The 24,043-nt window shown below is 54.5% G+C and overlaps 1 long non-coding RNA gene across 1 annotated transcript in view; it reads left to right on the top strand.

Moving 5' to 3' along the window:
• LOC131274324 (uncharacterized) overlaps window positions 1-23,397 on the top strand; it is a 45,320-nt gene extending 21,923 nt beyond the window's left edge. Inside the window, exons 3-4 of the long non-coding RNA XR_009181546.2 lie at window positions 11,063-11,219; window positions 21,469-23,397. This is a non-coding gene — a long non-coding RNA (uncharacterized lncRNA). The remainder of the gene's footprint in view (window positions 1-11,062; window positions 11,220-21,468) is intronic.
• The last annotated feature ends 646 nt before the right edge of the window (window positions 23,398-24,043 follow it).

Here is a 24,043-nt window from a genome sequence, read left to right as displayed (position 1 = left end):
CCCCTGAGGCCGGGGCCCTGTGCCCAGGGCACAGCCACCCAGAGGGGACAGGCAGGGCCTTGGAGGAGGGGGTGGGTGGGCTGGTTAACTCCTCCCCGCAGTGGGAAGTGACTGCAGGGAGTGGTGTAATTTGTTTGTCCTGACCCCTCCGGCTGCTGAGTGAAGAATGGGAGGGGAGGGGGACAGGGAGGGAAGTCCACCCAGGAGGAGGCCATTTCAGGAGCTAACGGGTAAGGGTCTGAGCGCCCCTTCCACCCTGTACCCCCTTAGGGTCTAGAATGCAGCGGCTGAACATTAGAATCACCTGAGGAATTTCCAGAATTCCGATGTGCCCCAGACCAATTAATTCAGAATCTCTGGGGTTGCACCTGGGGCAGCAGTACTTTTTAAAGTGCCCTGGGGATTCCACTGTACCTTCTTCGTACACTCTCCAATCTCCAAGAGGATGGGGGAGGAAATTCACATTCACTAAGCACCTACTCTGTGCTTACAAACTAAACTCATTTAATCTTCACCACAACAGTAAGAGGGTTTTAGAAGACGAAAGGGAAGCTCCAGAAGGGGAGGTAATTTGTTCCTTACTTCCCACCCTTGGGCAAGTGACTTAAACCTTTTTGAGTCTTACTTTCTTCCCAAGTAAATAGGGGATAAAATCTCTGTCCTAGAATTGTCAGGAGTATTAAATGAGGCAGGTTTGCCCCCATCTGGAGCACTGCAGGAGCTGGATACAGGAGAACCATTACTAACAGAACCCAAGGCCCAGAATTGGTAAGTGGCAGAGGCAGGAACTGAACCACTGGCCGGGAGGGTCTCCCGAGGCACAGGGGCGAGTTCTGCGGAAAGAAGCTAGACTCTGAGTCCTCGCCGCGGGTGGCCCTGGTAGAGCCCAGGCCGGGCACCAGGACTGGAGCCCCAGACCTGAGCTCCAGCCTGGCTGCTACATTTACTCTGAGGCTCTCCACAGCTGAAAGGAGAGGGGTGGGGATTACCATCCCCCCTCACAGGTAGAGGAGAATGACTTGTCCAAAGGCATTCAGTAAGTTAGAGATGAGGGAAAGGGTCTCAGGTACCCCGCCTTTCTCCTAAGGCATCTTCCTCTTCCACAGGGTAAAGGAAGGGGTGTGAGGCTTGATTCAGTGTCGGTCAGGTCGCCAAGGGCTAGTGCTGGGGCAGCATTTGGTAAGTACATCTCTGCTGGTGCCTTGACTTGGCCATTTCACAGCCTCGGAACTGTAAGCTTTTACCCCAAATCAATCCCCTTTATAAAAGGCAACCATTTCTGGTACTCTGCATCAGAAGCCCTGCAGCAAACTAAGACAGGAGCCATATTCCCTTCCAGCCTCAGAGCCTTTGAAATTGTTCCTCTGTCTGGAGTTTACGTAGTTAAATCCTACTCAACCTTCAGGTCTCAGCTCCAGTGTCACTTGCTTGGAGAAGTTTGTTGGACCCTGCCTGTATCAACCCTCCCCCGCCCCTTGCTGTGAATGTTCACATGGCCCCATCACTAGAATATAAGCTCCCTGACTAGAGGCTGTTTTTGCTCACCTCAGTGTCCGCATTACGTCACACAGGACCTGGCATATGGTAGGTGCTCTGCATTAGTCAGTTCTTCCCATTACAATGCTGCTAACCAACCACCCCCCAAAATCAGGGGCATACAACAATAAATATTTCTTGAAGGTTGACTGGAGCTTGGCTGATCTGGACCGGGCTACCCTGGGCTTGGCACGGAGCTGTGGATTTGGTACAGGTCTGCTCCACGTGTCTCTCAGCCTCCTTGGACCAGCAGTGACCTGAATGGCTAAGTCAAGGCACCAGCAGAGATGCTTTCTCAGGGTCCCGCCACGTGTTGAGGCAAGATGGCCCCGATCTCCGGCAAGGTCTCTGCCTTCCCTTGCAGGATCTGTAGTCTCTCAGAGCTCAGCTGTGGGCAGCCAGGCCCAGGCCTTGTCTCATACTGCTCCTCCTCTCTGGTCTCGCCTGCTCTGCTTTCTTCCCCACTTCGGCTGTGAGCTGTCAGGCGTACAGCAGGGCTCATCTCCTGAGCCTTGAGCCAGTCTCTCAGGGGTCTCTTTCCATGCCTCTGTGCTCTGCTGGTTCCAGACTCGGGGACCTCTCTCAGCCCTCAGGGCTTCTCTGTTTTCCTGCCGTCTTCTCCCTCACATGGCAGCTTCCTTTCTCTCTGTGTGTCTGTCTTTCTGTGCCTCTGTTTATATCAGACCCAACAAGAGGGTAGAGACGCAACCCGAGTCATGCCTCACATAGCCCAGTCAAAAGGGTCTTATTATTAAAAATAATTTTTTAATTATTAAAAAACACAATCTTCCTCTTTTGGAGATACATAAGAGAACTTCAAACTGTCACAGCTCCTACAAGGGGCTAACAGTGGCTGAATAGCAGACAGAAAAGAGTGAGACGAGGAGGGTGAGGGTGAGGAGGTGGGAGGGGCCGCCCAGCTCATGCAGGGTTGTCTTTACTTTTAACTGCAGTGGAGGGGAGCCTATGTGGCTCAAGTGGATGAGCACCTGCTTCCCACGTGGGAGGCCTCCTGAAAAACCAAACAAACAACAAGCAAACAAATGGAGAAAACCAACTCAGGGGAGCTGTCATGGCTCTGTGGTTGAGCGCCGGCTTCCTACACACAAGGTCTGGGGTTCAATACCCACCCTGGGACCTAAAAAAAAAAAAAAGCAATGGAAAACTGCAGCAGGGTTTGAGAAGAGGGTCTGGTAGAACGGAGAAGACATGACCAAATTTACTTTGGAGAGATCATTTGGACTGAAATTCTAATCCTGGAAATTCTGTTAGTTGAGGTAATATGAATAGAATTATTACAGCATCTGTGTCCTGTCTGTATCTCTGCCACATCAGTGTCTCTCTCCATATTTGTGTCCTTGCTTGTGTCTCTTCCCAGAGGCTCTAGGGCTCCCAGCTCCTTCCCAGTTTATCGGGGCCCTCCTCACCACATATGTATACCTCATGCATGCCCAAGACTCTTGCCCAGCTTCTGGGCATGTAGGGTCTCTCCAGACTGGGGGGGGGGGGGGGGGAACCTGGCCCCAGGCTGGTGTCTCTGGACAGGTAAGGTTGAAGACTGCCCCCAGGGCTCCTGAGATGATGCTGGCGTTGGCCCTTTCCCGGTGAGGGGGACAGGAGGCACCCAAGGCCCTGGCTTCTGCAAACTTCACATCAGTGCAAATTAATGCAAGATTAAAATTCATGATGGTTCTGGGGCACAACTGCAAACAATTTGTTCAGTAAACTTTGCTCTAATTGGCATTCGTAGACTTTCCCGTTAATCAGGCCCCTTGGGCTCCGTGGGGCTGGGATGCTCTGTCTCCCCATGACAGGACAGGGAGCATGTGTGGGTGGGTGTGAGAGGAAGAGGGAGGGGGGCATGTTCCAATGTGGGTATCTGTCATTAAGTGCCTGGCATGTCTCGGTGTGTGGACTCAAGTGTCTTTGCCCAGGGGGGCCTCTGTGCCTCTCCAGGTGGGTCTCTGCGTTGTCAGGGGTGGATGTTGGCTCTGCCTGAGTCAGATCTGTGGGCCAGCCTATGGGGAAGTAGGTGTCCATGCAGGTGTGTGCCTGTGTGCTAGGGGGATGCGTGTCTGTTGGGGGTGTCCAGGTGGTGAGGGTGAGCATCTGTCGTGTGTGTTGGTGTATAGCTGTCCGTCTGTGATGGTGCCTGCCCAAAGCTGTCCAGGCATGGTGTGTGTCTGCAAGACAGTAAGATGCCGTATGTGTGGGGTGTGAGCCTCAGAGTAGAGGCTATTGAATCCATGGCTCTTACTTAGCTTTCTGTCTGGCTCCAGGAGATATTATAGGAATTGGTCACCAAAGAGTTGGGTCCTGGGCACACAGGTCTGCTGGCTGTCAACAAAGTAGGGTTGGTCTCCCAACAGCAACATCCCCCCCACCCACACCTACCACCCCTTTCACACGGGTCCTGTTACCCAGGACCCAGGGCCCCAAGGCTTTTTATTTATTTGTTTGTTTGTTTATCTCCACCCCCACCACCCCCGCCATTGTCTGCTCTCTGTGTGGTCTTCTGTGTCTGTTGTATTCTCATTAGGTGGCTCCAGGAACCCATCCTGGGACCTTCCAGAGTGAGAGAGAGGTGACCGCTCCTTTGCTCCACCTCAGCTCCCTGATCTGCCTCATCTCTTATTCTCTCTCCTCTGTGTCTCTTTTTGTTGCGTCATCTTGCTGCACCTGCTCTCCACGTGGGCCAGCACTCCCGCGCAGGGCAGCACTCTACGCACGTCGGGCACGTCGGCACTCGGCGTGGGCCAGCTCACCACACAGGCCGGCCTGCCTTCACCAGGAGGCCCTGGGCCTCAAACCCTGGGCCTCCTCTGTGATAGACGGAAGCCCAATTGCTTGAGCCACATCCACTTCCCACCCAAAGGCTTTTGATGGTTCAGCTAAAAAACATATCAGTGACCTCAGAATATGAAGAGAACACACGTGAAGAAATCACAAGTAACGGGTTCTCGACTAAATGCCTACAGAATGTTCCATGCCAGTGCAAAGCTGCTTTACCCCTGTGGTTATATACACATCTTATGTAATGCAGGATCTGGATGTGTCTCTGTGTTTGATAATATGTGAGATGAAGCCCCTAGGAGTGAGAAGACCCAAGAAGGTTCAAGATGGCTCTGCCCCTGGTCAGTCCATTGAGCTCTGGCAGGAGTCCCCAGGCCCTCCCACACTGGTCCTCAGCTCTTTGCTCACTCTCCACGGTGGAATCCTCTGCCCTTGTCCAGCCGGGGGCACGCTGAGTCAGACCCTGATGCACTAGGGTCTGGAGAGGTGTAGCTGTGTGTGTGTTACGGCCCCTGGGTGCCAGGGTTGCCTGCAGCATGTGTCTCAGCGTGGTTTTACTCTTGAACACGGAAAGCAACTGCAGCGCTGGTCTAATTGTGTGTGAGGGACTGTGGTTTACCCGGACAGTTCTGGTGCTTCTTCCTCTGTGTGTCTGTGTGCATGCCCAAGCAGATACCTCGCCTGAGTGCAGGGCGTCTGGGGGGTGCCGTGGCCCCCACACCCAGCATCCCTCACAATCATTATCGCAGCAGGGGCAGCTCTTGCCCGAGGGCCCGCCCTCGCTGTTTCAAGCAGCTGCTGCTTTTCCCCAAATTAACCCCTCTGCTCCAGCTTCTCATTTTCCTGCTAGGGGGCCGTGGGCTGGCTGGGGAGGGGTCCCCAGAGGACAGTGCCCCCAGCAAGCAAGCTGATCTTCCACAGATCCCGGCTTCCGCCCCCTCTCCACAGGGCTCCTCTCCCTTCTCGAGCCCCGCGGCTGTGGACAACAGGGATTGTGTGACTGGGAATCAGTATTAGTCTTCTGTGACTGTGTGAGAGAGAGGCAGAGGGAGCGCAGAGGGCAGGGGAGGGGAGGAGAGCCTGGGTCTGGGGAGAGGATGGTTCAGAGGCTGGGCCCAGAGGCCTGGCTGCCTGGGAGGGCAGGCTGCTCCTCTGGGGTCCCAGCATAGCACCCTGAGCCCCCCTTGCAGCAGGAAGGGGACAAATGAGAGCCTGACATTTCAGGTGTCAGGGACGTGGCTTTGCCCAGCTCAGGAAGTCGCTGGCCCACCCTCTGCTCATCCAGGGCCACCCAGGCTCTCAGCAGGTTTCGAGGAGGGAAAGGAGGGAGCTGAGGAAAGAAGGGAGAAGGGAGGAAAGAATTAACCCCAGAGGATCTTGATCTGAACTGCCCTGTCTGCCACCTCCTGAGGCTGGGGAGGGCTGGGGAGGCAGGAATGGTGCCAGAGAATCTAAGTTGAGACCCAGGGAAGGTGCAGCTCTGGATGCCCAGGGCTGGGAGAGGTGGGATGGATGGCCCCCTCCAAGTTGGGCTCTCTGAGGTCTTGTGGCCACATGGAAGGGCCTTCGGTCACTTCACAAATCTGCAGACCACAGCAGGAACATCGGCCACCAGCACCTCGTCTCTGACCCCAACCCTCCAAGCAGACATTTATGTTCTACCGTGTGCCCCGGTTACATTCAACCGTGAGCAAGAGCCTGGCCCACTCTCCCAGAGCACGCCGGGGAGTTACCAGGGCTGGGAGTCCAGGGGTGCCAATAGGCCAGGGGAGGCCCAGGACTCAGCCCAGAGGTTAGGGAAAGCTTCTCAGAGGAGACGATATCTCAACTGAGACCTGAATGGTTGTGACAATAACACCAATTGTTATTTGTAATAATATTAACAAACGACAGTGCTGATCACCTACCAGGGGCTAAATGTGTTATCTCTTTGAAACTTTATGAAGACCTGTGAGTGAGGTACTAACATTATCCCCACTTTACAGATAAGAATGTCAAGGCTCAGGAAGGTGAAGTACTGGGTCCAAGTACACACAGCTAATAAATGACAGAGCCAGGATTACAAGTCCACTAAAATCTGGACACGTACCCACACTGCAACCCATTCTCCCGTGGTCCTGAGTCACCTTTCCTAATTTCAGCAGCAGCAGAGCAGGCTTCTGAGCGCCCCCTGGGACCCTGGAGGCTGGCCGGCAGCCTGGCCTGGCCCTGTGGGCAACCTGCAGGAGAGATGGGGGGCAGGGGCGTCCTGAGCCCAGCGTTGGCGGAGACTGACATCTACCTGGCCCTGTTTTCATTTGCTTCTTGGTTGAGAAGGGAAAAGGCCCACATTTTTATGACACCAGCTTGTGATTCTATTTTCTGTTTAAATTCTGGGTGAGGGAAAAATAAGAGACATCAGAGAAACCTTCAGAATCTCATTTCGAGAGTCTGAGCTGCAGATAAATGAGCCTCCTGCAGAAAACGCTACATCAAAGCAAATTTTCTCAGCTGTATTTTCTTTCTTTTAATAGGGCCATTTACTACATTAATATTCCAGGGAGTCATTTTAATTTTGTGTTTATCATCCATTGGGAAAGTTAAACAGGATCAATATGTAACCAGTGGTGAATTTGGGGATCTGGGAGAGAAGGGGAGTGTTTGGAGGTTATGATGATTCCATGCCTGGAAGTCCTCCGAGGGGAGGGGAAAGGCCCAGAACGGGGGCAGGGGTGGGAGGGAGTGGTGGAGGGAGGGGAAGCCCACGAGAGTTGGAGGGTGGTAAGTGTCGGAGCATGCACTGAGGAATAATTGCGGAGCATCTACTGGTGTCAGGCATTGTTGATGTCCTGTGTCTTTTAATCCTCACAAGAACCCATGAAGTAGGTAATCTTATTCCTACCCTTACATAGAGGGAAATCAAGGCTCAGAAGATGAGTCACATGCCCACATTCTTACAGGAGAGCTGTGACTCACTGACTAATTCATTCCTTCAGTAAGCACGGGTTAAGCACCTGCTCTGTGCCAGACACTTCTCTAGCAGCTGGAGGCTTTAGGTCAATGAAAGTTAATTTACCACAAGCCTGAGGCTCCCTGTCAAATCCACTGAATGTCTCTTTTTGAGGACTGCCTGCTTCTGGGGAGACAAGAGGACCCCTGCCCTTGTGGAGGTTACAGTCAGGTGGGGAGCAGGCTTTCATCAAATAACCACGGGAGAGACCCTAAACTTGCCCTGTGGTAGAGGCCCGGGGCCATGAGGTCTTGGAACCAGAGCCCGGACAGGTCAGGGGAGGCTTCTGGGGTGTGTGTGTGTCGGCGGGGGAGGGAGGGACGGAAGATCCAGCAGAGATTTGAGGCACTCAAGGAGGGAACTGGGTGGGAGGAAAGAGTAGAGCCCTGTCCAGGGAGCAAGAAGAGGGAGCCCTGAAGTCAGGAGGAGCAGGAGCTCCTGAGCTGGCACCCTGCTGAGGAGGATGCCGACTGTGACGGGGCCTCCTGGCTGGGGTAGGGATCTGTGCAGCCCCAGAAGGCCAGGAGGCAGGTTTAGGCTCTGGGTCAAGATGGGCTCAGCGAGGGTCCTCCATCCTGGGCTCCGGAAGGCAAGGCCCTGGGCAGCAAGGGGGGCGGTGGGGAGCAGAGGCTCTGGCCTAAAGCCCTGTGGGCTCAGGGTTGTCCCTGAGGACTTGGGGGAGGTCATGGAGGACAGAGCTGGGTCTTAAACAGAAGAGGGGGTGGCTCTTCAGGGCCCTGAAAGCAGGGGAGCAAAACCCTTGGCATCGCCCTCAATGCCCCTCTTTGTCTCACAGTCCCCACATTTTCTCTGTCTACTCATCCTGTTGCCTTTACCGTCAAAGTACATCCAGAATCAACCTATCGCCTCCTCCACTGCTACCTCCCTGAACTAAGCCACCTCTACTCTCACCTGGATTGTGGTGATGCCCTCCTAACTCTTCTCTCTGCTTCTGTCCGTGACCACCTACAGTCTATTCTCAACACCACCATCACAGAGATACCTTCTTTTTGGTCTTGATTTATTTTTTTAAATGTTATATTAAAAAAAATGAGGTCCCCATATACCTTCCCCCCCACCCCCCTCACCCCACTCCTCCCATAACAACCTCCTCCATCATCATGGGACATTCATTGCACTTGGTGAAAATGCCCCCACATCACATCTCTTCTTCCCACTCCCCACCTCAGCAGCTTCCATGGCCACTCTCTCCATCTCAGTGCTACATTTACTTCCATTACTAATCACAATAGTTCCAGAATAGAGTATCAGTGAGTCCACTCTAATCCATACTCTATTCCTCCATTCTGTGGACCCTGGGATGGCTATGTCCACTCCACCTCTGTATCGAGAGGGTGCTTAGATTCCACTTGGATGATGGATGCAGTTCTCCTGTTTGCAGTTGTAGGCACTCTTGGCTCCCTGGTGTGGTGGTTGACCTTCTTCACCTCCCTGTTAACTGGCTGGGGTAAGTCCAAAAAACCAGAGGGTAGGAGTTGCAGGTCTGTTGAGGCTCAGGGCCTGGCTTTCACATGGACAGTCCAGAGATTCAGGTCCCCTGAGTATACACTAAACCCCAGCGCCAACCACAGGTCTGGTAAATGTGACAGGAGAGGCTTGTGAACAAAGGTCACACCTGAGTCCAACTCCATCACACTGAGGAACACAAACTCCAAAGTAGGGCCAACTGACATGGCACTGAACTCCATCTGCCATGACCATAGAACCTGCGGGTCTCTGTAGCCCTCAGAAGAACAGTACCTGGGGTTGTATCTACTTTAGCTGACAGCGATACCTTTAAAGCATAAATTAGATCATGCCTAAAACCCTCTGGTGGATTATGGGTTCATTCAGATAAAAGCTACAGTCCTCACAAAGGTCCACAAGGCCAAGACAATCTGCCCATCCCCCATTACTTCCTGATTTCATTTCCCACGACTCGCTCTTCACTAACCAGCTACTCTGGCCTCCCTCCTGCTCAAATAACATGCCAGGGATGGCCCGCCTCAGAGCCTTCGCACTTGCTGTTCCCTCTCCCAGGAATACTCTTCTCCCAGGTACTCCCACTCATCCCTCTCTTCCAGACTTTGGTTCGAAGTCACTTTCTCAGTGAACCTCCTCTGACCACTGTATTCTAATGGAAATCCTCCCCATCAGCGCCTGCTCTGTCCCTCTCCTGCTTTGTTCTGTCCCATTGGATTTGCCATTTCTGACATTCATTGCTGCTTACTATTTATCTTGTTGATGGGCGGCCTCTCCCCACTGGATGTAAGCTCCACCAGGACAGGGATTTGTGTCTGCTGTGTTCACTGTCACACCCCGTCCTCGTGCCTAGGACAGCACTCACATACCATAGTGCTCCATCAACCTCTGTGGAATGAAAGAGCGAGTGAAGGGCACACTCTGGAGCCTTCTCATTTTACTGCCTGTGTTTATGGCCAAACTCAGTCATCTCCGTGCCATCCTGCCTGATAAGATGGTGCACCTCCTACTTTGGGAGGCAGGAAGCAAGGCTCCCTAATACTATTTCTTTTTTTTTTTTTTAAAGATTTATTTTTATTTTATTTAATTCCCCTCCCCTCCCCCGGTTGTCTGTTTTCTGTGTCTTTTTGCTGCGTCTTGTTTCTTTGTCCGCTTCTGTTGTTGTCAGCGGCACGGGAAGTGTGGGCGGCGCCATTCTTCGGCAGGCTGCTCCCTCCTTCGCGCTGGGTGGCTCTCCTTATGGGTGCACTCCTTGCGCGTGGGGCTCCCCTACGCGGGGGACACCCCTGTGTGGCACGGCACTCCTTGCGCGCATCAGCACTGCGCATGGGCCAGCTCCACACGGGTCAAGGAGGCCCGGGGCTTGAACCGCGGGCCTCCCATGTGGTAGACGGACGCCCTAACCACTGGGCCAAAGTCCATTTCCCCCTAATACTATTTCAGTGTTAAGTTATTAAAATTTTTAATTTCATTGACTCCTAATAGCAACCCTTTGTGGTGACAGCTATCATTGGCCCCAAGTCGTAGATGAGGCAGCTGAAGCCAGGGAGGTGGTGAAGGAAGGCGGCAGAGCTGGGCGCCTCTCAGATCGCAGAGGATGGGCACTGGCACCAGGCTGCCTGAGCTGAAATACTGGCACCTCCACTCCCCAGCTGTGGAACCCTGGGGCAACTTCTAGCCTCTCTGTGCCTCAGCGTTCTAATCTGCAGAATGGGAATAATCATAGTACCTACCTCCAAGCGTTGTTGGGAGGATTAAGTAGACAATACGTGCACTTTCTCTGGCGCGGGCCTCATCAGAAGGCGCTCAGCACCATTAGCTATTTTTACTGAAGCTGCTGTCTGCCGCCTGGGTCGCGCCTCTGCACTGTTCCCCATCCAGGGGTCTCCATCCCGTTTCCAGGGGGACCTTGGGACAGCCCCAGGGCTCTGCCTTCAAATGGCAGTGCCCAGGCTTGTCCAGTCCCATTTGTTTAGGCGAAATTTAATTTCTCCATAAGCTGAGAGTCTTCTGCCCCCTCCTGCCCTCTCCCTTGCTCTCATCAGCGGGAAAATGAGCTCCAGGAGGTTTCCCCCTGGTCCAGAAATCCAAGGTGAAGAATTTCATTAACAATCAAGAGGACATAATCAACACTCTAATAATTCCAGGAGCATGCTTCCCCTTTCGCAGCCCCCCCAAAGCACCCCCATCCCCCCACTCCACCCTGTCGCCGGCTCTCCCAGACACACTCACCTTGACAAAGAAATCTCATTTCCTCTCCAGCCAAATCTGCTTTGCTATTAAATTCAGCGCCTTACCTTCTGCCCTGATGACGAGGGGTGTACTCTGGACTTGCCGGGCTTCTGCTTCTGAAAGAAACATGAGTGGGGACAAGGACGCCGTGAGGGACTGACTCCTCTGACACCTGGAAGGTCCCAGGGTTGGTAACATTTTCTCCTAGGGACTCAGGAGCCCCTACCCACGGCCATCTGGGATGGGGGGATGAGAAAGTGTTCTGGCAGTCTCTGCGGGAATGCTTAGCGATCTGGAGCTCATCAATGGCCTTTCTAAGTTTCATTTGAGTTTTAGGCCGTGCAAGGGCCCCTACCTCAAATCCCTGACATCTCGGCATTTCAGAAGATGTAGCCTGTACCACCTTCTGGCTGTAGGACCTGGGGTAAATGACTCTTTCTGAGCCTCAGTTTCCTTATCTGTAAAATGGGCATGATTACAATGATACTTCTCTCTCAAGGTCTTTGGGGGATGAAATGAGATAACACTTAGGGCAGTGCCTGGCATGGAGTGGGCACACAATAAATGATACTGCCCTTATCATTACAAGTTGTAGCATAATCAGTGTCCTTTGGTACTCTCATGGTGCCGTGTGATACCCTCCATCCTGCCTATCTCCAGCCTCATTCGTTCCTTCATCCACATGGAGCATGCTTATTAAGTTCTGATTGATACACTGAAGTGTGGGAGAGGAAGATGTGAAATAGGCATTTACAGCCCAGTGTGGCAGCGCTTTGGCAGGTGAAGCTCCGAGGGGCTAGGAGAGCCTTAAAGGGGGTGCCTGTATGGTGGCCAGAGGCATCTGGGAGGATTTGACTTTTGAGTTGAGACCTGAGTGAGGAGGGGGATTTTCCAGGAGATGAGGCGTGATGGGGGCTCTGAGTGTGGACCCAGTAAATGCCGAGGCAGGGAGCTGAGACAGGGCAACGTGACTTCAAGGACCTGAAGAATTCCTGCCTCACTGGACAGGTGACTTCTTTATGCGGGTGTGGAGGGGCAGAGTGGGAAGCTGGGCTTTGTAAGCCACAAGGAAGAGTTTGGGTTTCTCTTGAGAGCTTTGAAGGATGCTGAGGAGAGTAGCGGCCCGAGTAAGCTTTCCTCCGTCTGTCTATGGTGTAGGAGTGAGATGGGAGAGGGCCAAGGATGGGCTCAGAGAGATAGATGAGAAGCACGCTGCATAGGTTCACGCGGGAGCGGATAGCACCCGGGCTGGGGAAGGCGGTGCAGATGGAGAAAGTGGAAATCCGGGAGGTCTTCTGGGCTGGGCTCCCATCAGTCAGAGACAATGGCTGGCTGGAGTTTGCCTTGGGCATCCTCACCTTCCAGGAGGGGGCCTGGGAGACCTGCGTGCTGTGCCCAGCACTTCTGTGCAGCCGGGGCCACGAGGTTCCGGGACTGACAGAGGCCAGGGCAGGAGGTTAAATTTTCTAATTTCTGAATCCACCTGAAATCCCTCCCGAGCCTTGAGCGGCCTTCCCGTGAGCTGTGTGCTCCTCCACCTCCCGCCGCTCCCGCAGCATTCCAGCTCCAGACTCCATGAGCGAGGGGCACGGCCAGGCCTGGGCAGCTCCTCTACGATGGTCCTGTCCAGTCGGGCAGGGAGGTGGAGGGAGGCAGGGACCCTTAGCCCAACAAGCAGGAGAAAGAGAAGGAGCTTGGAGGCTCTCACGGTTATAACCCCAGCTTCAGTTTCCATGGCTCAGTCAGAGATTAACCCCCTAGGGGAGCGGGGAGGGACAGAGCCGGTCCCTCCTGGAGCTTCAGCTGGACATCAGACCTCCAGGCCCCTTCCCTTCCGGCTGTCCTAAGGAGACCCAGCCCCACCTCTGAAGCAGGTTTGGCTCTGTGGGGTGAGTGGAGGGGGAGAGAAGAGGAGAAGGACAGCCTTGCTTGCCTTTCCCGCGGAGACTGGAGGGGCTGTTCCCACATTCCTCACACCAGGAGGAAGAGGGGGCCGATAAGACAGATGGCCAGGCCTCCGGGAAGGCCTCCCGCCCTCACCCTCGGGCCTCCAGATGGCCACACCCTCCTTCCCCCAACCTTTCCATAGCTCTTCGGTGCCCTCAGAATAAAGCCCAAACTCTCCAGCCCGACTTCCGAGGCCTCCGTTGGCCCCTTCAGCCTCCGCACTGGACACCCCTCCCTGTCCCTTCCCCTGCCTAGTCTTCTTCACCCTTTAGGGCTCAGAAACCCTGAAGGAAGCTTTCTCAGGCCGCCCCTCTGAGCTCCATCAGGCACCTTTGGGTACCCCGGCACCGCCAGAGCTCCCACCTGGTCCCCGATGCTCCCCTCCTTACAGCCCTGAAGGCTCTGGGTTGTAACTTCAGGCTTCCTGTCTCCCTTGCTAGCCTGTGAGCTCCGTAAGGGCTCTGACAGATCAGCCTGTCTTGATGGCATCCTCAGCGCCTGACACCATACCTAGCACACATGAGATAATTGTGGAAGGGAAGCTTCCAGGAGTTACCAAAATTATATACCTTTCCTACTAGAAGCTGCTTAGAAATCATGGAGAACAATCTCTTATTTTTCAGGCCCAGGTGGTGGAAGGGACTTGTCCAAGGTCTCTCAGTGAGAGAAAAGGACCCAGCAGTCCTAAGTGGTGGTGGCTCCAGACAGGAGGTGCCCAGGGGCACACAATGGGGAGAGGGTCAGTCTGAACACCCCTAGCAGCAGGACCTGTGATGTGTATGTGCAGGTGCATGGATGCTGCCCCTGCCTGGCTGGGAACCCTCTCAGGTTAGGGGTGCTCTTGGCTGCCCCATGGTGAGGGGACCCAGCCGTCTTCGAGTGGCCCGCCCAGGACCGGGTGGTAAGGGTGCTGGGGAGCCGCGCTGGCCAGGCCCTCGGATTGGAGATTACGTCATTTTAAGTCATCTTGAATCATTTTAAGTCATCTCAAACCCCTGCGGGAGCTGCGAGGGTACCCAGGGAACAAAACAGGCACTGGGGATGCAATCACAGGCTAATAGCCTCCCAGTCTGAGATGCAATTAGGGGCAAATTCCCAGTGGGCCTGGAGGCAGCGGGAAGGGCAGTTCATTGTTTGCAGTGGGGAGTGGGGGCCCCATCTTGTAAGTTCCAGCTCAGGGTTGGAGGGGCTGGGATAAGGGTACAGGCAAGGTCAGGGAACCCCCGAAAGAAAGAAGGGCAAGGGTGTGGTGAGTGGTGAGGCAGAGGGGAGCCCTGGAGGTGAAGCACCATCCTGGGTGACGATAGGTGGGGTACCTTCCCAGGACCCCGGTGTCACAGTGGAGAGAGGCCGGCAGCCCTGCCCTTCCCAGCTGGGCCACTCTGACCCTTGGCCTCTCTGAGCTGCAGTTTCCTTACCTCTAAGGTGGGAATAAAACAATAGTGCCGATCAGAGGGCTCTTGAGTAGGGCAAATGGGAGAATGCAGGCAGGGTGCTTAGCTGAGAACCCGGCCGCTTCGGGGCCTGTAACTGCCATCACGGCGGTGACTCAGGGAAGCGGTGTCACACCTGCTGATGAACAAGGACTTCAGAATCATGCAGACCTGGGTTCAGATCCCGGCTTCGCCACACCCCACCCTGTGACCAGGGAAATGACTGAGCCTCAGCTGACAGCAGTGCTTACCTCAGCCAGCGGGGGGGGGGGGCGGACTCAGGGCTGGTCACCTCCTGGGACGTCAGGTTCTCCCGCCACAGTCACTCCCCAGGACAGAGCAGTGCCACTGCCCAGGCCCCATATCTTCGCCCAGGTCTCCAGCCCCCGAAGCCACGAGGCAGGAAGGCCACAAGCCCCCCCTGACTCCAGGGGCCCGAACTCAGGGCTTCCAGAAGGGGCCGCATCACCCAGTCTGTCCAGGACACAGTCTGGAGCCTGGAGGGGGGTCGGCGGGGCCGACAGGTACACGTGACTTTGGTTGGGAGGCTAAGTTCTGTTTAGAAGTTGCCACCAGACACATTGCAGTTCTGAGGAGCCCGAACGTGTTGAACACGTTTGGTCCTCCCAGAACTGCAGCCCCAGGTCCAGGGTCAGCCTGGAGGCAAGAGGGAGGGTGGAGAGGGGACAGCGCATCATGCTCATCCTAAGGGACCATCACCAAGCCCTTCGTCACCTTGCGATACCCTCACAACAGTCCCACGACAGAGGAAGGTAGAGTTATCCCTCTTTTACAAATGGGAAACTGAGGCCAGTGAATTTAAGTGACTGGCCACAGCTGCCCAAATAGTAATACAAGGATTCGAACTCAGGATTGTCCCAGAACCAGGGCCTTGAGGGGTTAGGCCAGCAGTTGGTGGTGCGGGGTCTATGCTCTGAGGAACTTCTCCAGCCTTCGGGGAGAGGCCCACGCTGGTGGCAGGCAGGAGCTGAGTTGGAGACCAGTGTCCAGCCTGCAAGGTCACCGAGGGGGTCGGAGGTATGGATGCCCTCAGGGTGGGGGTGGTCCCTGGGGCCCAGCCTCCACGGTCCCTCCCTCCCTGCCTGTCCACCCGGAGAACAAGTTCAGGTGCTTTGAGACAAAGAGGAAGTACAGCCCGGAGCCCGGAGCCTGCTGAGGAAGTGCGGCTCTGCGCCTGCTTCAGGATAACTATCATCCTGGGTTTCCTGGCTATTGGATGACTCAGTGCAGCTGGGCCAAGTGGTTCCCTCCTCAGGTGGTGGGGAGGGTGGAAGTCAGTGGCACCCAACTCCCTGGAAGCTGAGTTTCAGGGAAGAGGTGTTGACCAGGTCTCCCTCCCCCTCCCCCAGCACAGGCTTTGGAAGAGGAAGCCACGCTGCATCCCCACGATCCAGGTGGGTCCAGAGACAGAGCCTTGTAGCAGTAAGAGCATGGGCTGTGACGGTCCTGCGTTCAAATTCTGCTACTCACTGCCTGGTGACTTTCAGTGATCTGAGTCCCAGGCTCCTTGCCTGTAAAATGGGGCTAACAGTATCTACCTCTGCAAAGATTTATAGAGAACATTTATGAGAAAACCACAGGCATTCTGCGAATGTTTCCTTTCCTGCCCACCCTCCACCCCCCAAGTCTCTCTGGCAATTGAAATCCACCATTAACAGCAGAGCCATTCCCAGGCTCCTCTTTAAAAATGCACAGGGCCAGGCAGAGAGGGACGCTTAAGCCCACCTGAGATGAAGCACGTGCAAGGCTCTGACTTTGACAGCTGTACGGATGGAAATGATTATGTTGTCCTGTTATTGAGTTACTGATACCTGAGAAAAGCAGGACTGCCAAGGCCTTAGAAAGCAGATTCTGGCCTCTCTCCCTTATTTAAAAAGGGGGAAACCAGAGAGGGGGAATTTACTGGCTCAGGGTCACCCAGAAAGTCAGGGACCGGTAGAATCAGGACTTGAATCCAATTTGCCTGTGATTTTGCTGCCAGGATAGACAGGTTCTGGGAGGGGGCCCTGGCCACAGCAGTGGGGAGGGCCCTAACAAGGAGGCCCTGCTGCTCCCAGCTATTTCCCTAGCATGTGGAACAGTGCAAGGCACGGAGCAGGCACTCAACTATTTTTTGAATGAATGAATGAATGCATGAATGAGGTGTCAGGAAGACAAAGATGCCCTTCCAGGACAGGAGGGTGTCTCTGTGAGCCCGAGGTCACCTGGACAAGGGGCCGTCAGGGCCTCCCCTGAGTGCCTGAGGTCCACAAGCCCACCTTGCCTCCTCAGGCCCAGGTGGCAGCTACGGGCGTGGAGGGGGGAGTTGAGGCTGGGAGCAGGAGCCGCCCGCAGCCAGAGGGGTGATGTTAGCCGGGCGGCGAGCTGTGAAGGAGCGGGGAGGGAGGCTGGTGGCCGCCCTCCCAACTCTGTGAGGCAGGGCTGGTCTCTGTGGGGGGGCTTTCGTGAAGGTGGGGGGCCTAGGAGCACGTGCTCAGAGCCTGGGACACCTGGGGGGACTCTGCGGGCAAAGGCCACCTCCACTCCTCAGGGACAGACCAGCTGCGCTCTGGCTGCTCGGGATCCCGTTGCCATGGAGATGGAGCAGGCTCCTCTCGGAGGCTGGGAGACTCTGGGCGTGGCCTGCCCTCCGCTAGGTCTGAAGCCAGGGGCGAGGGCGGGGAGCACACCCTGACGGGCAAAGGGGCTTGGTAGGACCTGTCAGGCACCCACTGACATGGGCAACGCGGCGGCCATTGGCTTTCGAGTCCACCGACCCGGGCCTGAATCCCAATTCCTGGGGTGAGGGCCTTGGGCAAGGGATATCACACCTCTGGGCCTCAGTACCATCATCTGTAAAATGGGAAGGCGGGCTCTTCATAGGGTTGTCATGACGTTCATGCGAGCATCTACACGGGAAGCCCGCGCTTGGTGACGACTCGGTAACTGGTAGCTCTTATCGCTGGACCTGGTGTGAGGAGTAGGACCCCGCAGGAGTCTGCCCCAAGGCGGCTGTCCCCCGCCCTCTGCCTACTCTTTGGGGCTCCTGCTCAAGGCTGGACAGAGAGGCCTGGGTCGCTGTCCACAGAGGAGAGCAAGAGTCAGGAGTTATGTCATCCTTTGAACATGGGCCTGGAGGCTGTGCCGCAGGCGCATCTGAAAAATAAATAATAACAACGTGAATAATTCACAGAATCCGTGTGAATAATTCACCATGGCCTCCCAAGTACCAGGCGATTAGTCACAGCAAACCCAAGCTCCAGCCCTGGGGCGGGCGGCTATCTGCAGGGACCCTCGGAGGGGCCCTCCAGAGGACACGGGGTGCTGGGGGAGAGCCGGCAACCGGCGGGGGCATGGATAGGCTGATGGCCTCTCTGGGTTCTCCTCGAGCCAGGGGGATCCGGCAGCTGGCCAGCTCAGGTCACTTTCCCTCTCTGGGCTGCATTTTGGAGATCCTGAGTGAGAGGAGTTCCTCCCTGTATTTTATTTTTATTTTTATTTTTTATTTTTTTTAAAGATTTATTTATTTATTTAATTCCCCTCCCCTCCCCCGGTTGTCTGTTTTCTGTGTCTTTTTGCTGCGTCTTGTTTCTTTGTCCACTTCTGTTGTCGTCAGCGGCACGGGAAGTGTGGGCAGCGCCATTCCTCAGCAGGCTGCTCCCTCCGCGCTGGGCGGCTCTCCTTATGGGTGCACTCCTTGCGCGTGGGGCTCCCCTACGCGGGGGACACCCCTGTGTGGCAGGGCACTCCTTGCGTGCATCAGCACTGCGCATGGGCCAGCTCCACACGGGTCAAGGAGGCCCGGGGTTTGAACCGCGGACCTCCTATGTGGTAGACGGACGCCCTAACCACTGGGCCAAAGTCCGTTTCCCCCTCCCTGTATTTTAGTGCCCAGCCCTGGCCGGCCAGCTCCACTGCAGCCCCATGTCCTTAGGGACCCTAGGCTGTGGGGTTTCTTAGCCCTGAAATGGATTCTGAGAAGCCTACACAGATCTCTCATGTTTCTCCTGGGAGGTAGGACAAGACAGGGATAAAAGGGCTCAGCTCAGGGGACTCAGGACTCAGTTCAACCCCCCAACTTACTGCGTAACTTGACTAAATGGCCGAAACCTTCCAGGTCTCCATTTTTGTGTCTTTTTAATGGGGACTAGAAACACCTACTTCAACTTCATAACATTATTATTCTGTAGATGAAATGATGTAATGAGCATGAGTTGCTTAGTGCAATGCCTGGCACGTAGTAAGTGCTAAAAAACAGTAACTGTTATAGATATTCTTGAGCTTTCCAATGACTGTGTTGGGACTTGAGGAAGTAAAGGGCTGCTCAGGTGTTGCAGGTATTCATATAAAATATGATCTGCAGCCCAAGTGATGGGCATAGACTGCTGGTCAACCCGAGGGAGGTCTGTCTGTTAAAGGTTGGGGGGCTTCTGAGATCCTCCAACTAGATATTCCTCTCAAACTACTGAGTATCCTGTTTATTTCCTTTTGAGTATTTGCCACAACTTGAAATTACATTCTTATTTGTTTACTTTTTGATTACCTGCCTTTACCACTAGACTGTCAGCTCCAGGAAGACATGGGCCTTGTCTGTCTTGTTCACCGTTCTTGCAGTCCCTGGCATACTGCCAGGCACATAGTAGGTGCTCAGGAAATATTTGTCAATTGAAGGAATGGATTCATCACCCAGGCAAGGCTTTAGAAGGCCTGAGATCACGAAGAGCTGCTGGCACAGAGCCCCTGTTGTGGGTGGGTCAGGAGGGTCCTGGGGACAGCGGCTGGGTGTGCAGCTCCAGAGGGGTTAGTGACGCTGCAGCGGCAGGGCCGCGCCCATCTCCTCTCTTCCCCATCTCCCAGGTAAGCCTTCCTGCGGCCAACAGTACCAGGGCGGCTTAATGATGGCACAGGCTTGCTCTGCCTTCCCCAGTAATAATTTAATCGCTTGTTTAGAATTTCCTGTGGCATTAATGATTATCCCCCAGAACAGGGGGGTAATTGTCTGTGTTCTTGCGGTGAGCGAGCGCCCCGTTAGCAAAAAGCTGAGCCGGTTCTTCTGTAATCTTCTTCTCTCACCTGCCTGCCACTCACTCACGTGGTGATGGAGATGGATGAGCTCATGTGTGCAGGCGAGCCGGGAAGCCACCTGGAGGCTGCAGGGCCTGGCTGGGGCTAGGAAGCTGCAGGCAGTGGGCGGAGACAGAGAAAGAGACACAGAAATGCCGAGGCTGATGGAGAAAGACCCAGAGTCAGAGACAGAGAATGATACTGAGAATCCGTGTTCTTGGCCTGGGTCACCCCCAGACTCAGCTCTTAGCTTTCATTCTCCCCCATTTGCCTCACCTCCCTTGCTGTTTTGCTAAAGCTTCGGAGCACGGATGCATGCCTTCTGTCTGTGCACGTGTGGACAGCCTAGTGCAGCGGTTCTCCAGGGGGGCCCCCCCGCAGCAGTATCACCTGGGCATCTGTTTGAAATGCACAGTCTCAGGCCCCACCCCTGACTACGGAATCAGAAACCCTGGGGGTGAAGCCCAGTGCTCCATTTTAATAAGCTTTCTGGGTGACTCTGATGCGCTGGGTTGGGGAAGCCCCACTGAAAGGCATGTAATGTATAGAGTTGAGAGGTGGGGATGCACATGCTGAGTGGGGAGGTACCCGGAGGTGTCTGGGTGAACTCACGTACCCCTGCCCCAAGCCAGGAAACTGCCGCACTGGAGGCCAAACAAGGCCCAGGCAGAACCCAGGCCGCTGCCTGTGGACGGGGGCTCGGGTCCAGCCATTAACCCCCCACCACAGCCACCTCCCCCGGGGGGTGCCCTGGGGAGGGGTGAGAAGGGGCCTGGGCCTGTCAGGGCCTCCCTAAGGCAGGCCTGGGGGGACAGGATCTGCTGAGAGCTGCTGGCCTCAGCCCTGCCACTGCAACGGGGCTCAGGGTTGGTGTCGGGACCCCTAGGCCAGGACTGGGAGTCCCAGGCCCTGTCCCCTCCTTGGCCCCGGCCGTTGCGGTGGGGCTTTGAGGAAGTGAATTTTCAGGAAGTAAGCAATTTAAGGTGCACTGTGCAGGGCTGGGGCCGATGAATGATCAGCTGTGAGTGTGCAGTGCCCACCCGGAAGAGAAGCCGAGACGCAGCGCCAGTTGGGCCTGTGGGTTATAACTGGGAGAGTGGGAGGCAGGGTGGGGTAGGAGCAACACTTGAGGCTCTGAGGGTGGCACAGGGTGTGAGAGGGCTGCAAGACAGAGGGAGAGGGTAAAAGCTAGGGGGAGAACAGGAGCTTGGGAAGGAGCGGCAAGGGGGAGGAAGAAGTAGTGGAAGCAGAGCGGGGTAGCCGGGTAGCCGGGTAGCCGGGTAGCCGTGGGAGGGTGGCCGCCTGAGAAAAGGGAGGGCGGCAGGCGGGAGGGGTGGGGTGAGGGGCTGGCTGCAGAGAGGGGAGAAGCTTTGGACTGGGGAGGGGCGTTAAGGAGAGGTGGGGAGAGCAGGACAGCAGAATGACAGCGCTGTTCCCAAAGAGGGTCAGAAGGAAGCACCAGGGAGTGAGGGTGCCCTCTGCCCAGGGGCCTCTCCCACCCTAGGCTGCCCTGAGGGGAGGGAGATGGGCATGAAAATTCACAATGAATCAGAAACAGATGTGAAGGGGAGCTGCTAGTTGAGTTGTGTATTTAACAAGACAAACAAATGGAAGGAGTATGAATAATTAGGAAATAATGAAGACCTTGCAGAAACAGTTTAACTTTTTAAAAGGGGGGAGGGGTGGCATTAAAGAAAACCAGAATGCAGGTGAGTGAGCCAACAAGCCAAGCGGCCCAGCCCCTCACAGCTGGGAAAGGGGGAACCTGCCCAGGCAGCTTTCCTGGCACCTCCCCCGTGCTTCCCAGCCTTGGCTCTCTGCAGGGGCACCCAGGACCCATTTGGGGGAGACCATAGCAATCCCCAGCTGTGATGTTGAACCTCAGATGTCTAGGCCCAAACCCCCAGCATCTCTCACTTCCTTTAATTACCACTGGGGACCTGTCATCCATTAATTTGGTGCAAACCTTTCTGAACTCCTTTCTATTTTCAGCTCGTGAAGACCCCTAGGGGGTAACAAATTCCAGAAGTTGGACAGCAGCTGTGCAAAGCAGGACTTCCCTTTGGAATTCCTAAATTAAGTAACTGCAGCTTTAGAAGGTACCGTGTTGCTGTGAGCTAATGTTTCCGTATCACTAACTTGAGAAGTTTGGGTCAACACCCCCCGCCATGGCTCCAATGACCCCCTTACCCCCGTGTTCCAATTTTCTGATTTTTGGGGTCAGGAAGATTTTGGTGCACACAGGGCTCTACCACTTCCTAACCGTGTGACCTTGGGCAAGTCACTTATCTTTCTGGTCCTTGGTGTTTCTGTCTGAAAAATTAGAAATGATGATTACAGGGTATATTTCAAGGATTGTTGGGGACATTGATGAACTAATGTATGTAAAGCATCTAAAGTAGTTCTCTGCACATAGTGAGCGCAGTTCTATTGTACACCTACTGTGTGCTAGGCACTGAGAGTACAGGAATGGGTAATGCAAGAAGGTCCCTGCCCTCAGGGAGCGTATATCCTGGGGAGGGGGAAGGAGATGGCTAAAAGCCAGTAAACAAATCAATAAAATAATTCCAAAGAGCAATAAGGGCTATGAGGACAATAAAAAGGTGACAGGAGGGTGGGGGACAGATGACTGATGAGGGAAGTGCTCTCTGTTCAAGTGGCATTTGGGCTGAGACATTTGAGCTGGGAAGGAGCCAGGTAAGTGTGGATGGAGGTGGGAGTAGAGGCAGATGTTTTGTTCTTCGTCTCAGGATTTGTAAGCAGTTCAGGCTCACTTTTTCTGTGTCCTGCGTGGTGTCAGAGAATTTGGCCCCCACCCCACCTGGTTCTCCCTCTTTCTCAGATTTCCCCTCTCTGGGAGTACACTCCCCTTCTTATGGGTTGATGGGTCCCAGGCCCGAGGACCTGGCTGGGCTAGCCCCTGCCTCCTCCTTCCCGGCTCCGGGCCCCCTCACTCCCAAGCTTCCCCTCCCTGGTCCTCTCCCTTCACGGGCTGCCGAGGGTGATGGATGCCTCCTTCCCAGGGCTGAGTCATGTGCTGCCTCACACAAGCTCCGGGCAGCATCTCTGCCACCAGCTGCATTCCCCGTGCCACTCCCGGTCCGCAAGGAGAGGCAGATTTATAGGGAGTTCCCCCCGGGACTGCATGTGGATGCTGCTTCACTCTGCTTCTGAGCTGCAGGAGAAGGGGCTGCCCCTCAGAGACACACGCTGCAATGCACAGACAAGGAAACTGAGGCCCAGAAGGGGAAAGGTCACCCAGAGGGGCTGAGCAGGGGCTTGATCCCAGATCTCCGGACTCAGTGTCCAGGGCTCTTTTTCCTGGCATGATTGACTGCTTGCTTACATTTAGGGTCTTGCCAGGTTTCTCGAGTTCCAGAGCTGGATCTGTACAGCCCCCTCCTAGAGGCCCCAGCCCAGTGCTCTCTGCAATTAGTGTCACAGAGGCTCTGGGACTGGTAGTGACCACTGAGCTTGCCATGCTGGGAAGTTTTTGATGCTGTATTAGGACTTAGTAGGAAACAGTGTTATAGTTCAGTGGTTCTCAAACTAGCAGGCATCTTGAAAAGCTTATTAAAACACAGATGGCTGGGCCTCACCCCCAGAGTTTCTGCATTCAAGGGGTCTGGAGTGGGGCCTGATAGTTTGCAACTCCAACAAATTCCTAGGTGATGTGGATGCTGATTGAGGACCAAAGTTTGAGAAGCACTGCTGTCGTTGCTTAGTGTTGTCTGCTATATGTATGAGACTTCGAGTTATGACAAGTATGGCATGTATACTTCTCTTCTAGTAGAACTGCTGAATCTTTTTGTCAAAAATTGCCAATCCTGTTTTCACAGAGCAGTCAGAGCAATCTTTTCAAAATTCAAATCTGATCGTGTGACTTAAACCCCTTTGAGGATCTCCCATATAAAAAGAAAATGTTGTAATGTGGCCTCCTGTACTTATTTATATGTACCTTGTGGCCACTGCCCACATCTCCAGCCTCATCTCACATCTCAAGGCTGCTCATGTCTCCCGTCAGTCCCTCTCATTGGCTAGCATCCCTTCTGCCACAGGACATCTGCACATGCTATTTCCACTAGCTGTAATGCTCCTACTGACAATTGGGTTCCTTGCCTAATAAACTCTACCTTGTTTGTCAGCTCTCAGATCAGTTGTCATTTCCTCAGTCTCTTCGTTTCTTTGGGGAAGCTGTCCCAACCTCCCTGACCTGGTCAAATTACCCTGTCATTTGTTCTCACAACCCAGTGAGACTATTCTTTGAAGCCCTTAGCACCATTGCAGTTACACGCATGTGAGTGATTATCTGCTTAACGCCTGTGTCATCCCAGACCCTAAGCTCCAGGAAGGCAGAAGACCGTGTGTTCTTTTTACTTAGTCCCTAGAGCCCAGCACAGAGCTTGTCACAGAGTTGGGGCTCGATAAATATTTGTAGAAAGAGAGCAAGAAAAGATGTTCTGAATTATCGTGGAGCTTCTGTTTAAGGTTTGCTGGAGGAGGATGGGGAGGGGCATTGTCAACACAGCGTCCAGCCAGCGCTCACTGAGCACCTACATACAATGTG

Source organism: Dasypus novemcinctus, chromosome 2 (assembly GCF_030445035.2).
Source record: "Dasypus novemcinctus isolate mDasNov1 chromosome 2, mDasNov1.1.hap2, whole genome shotgun sequence".
NCBI lineage: Eukaryota > Metazoa > Chordata > Mammalia > Cingulata > Dasypodidae > Dasypus > Dasypus novemcinctus.
Note: the sequence above shows the minus strand (reverse complement) of the source record. Positions and strands in the feature narration are given on the sequence as shown.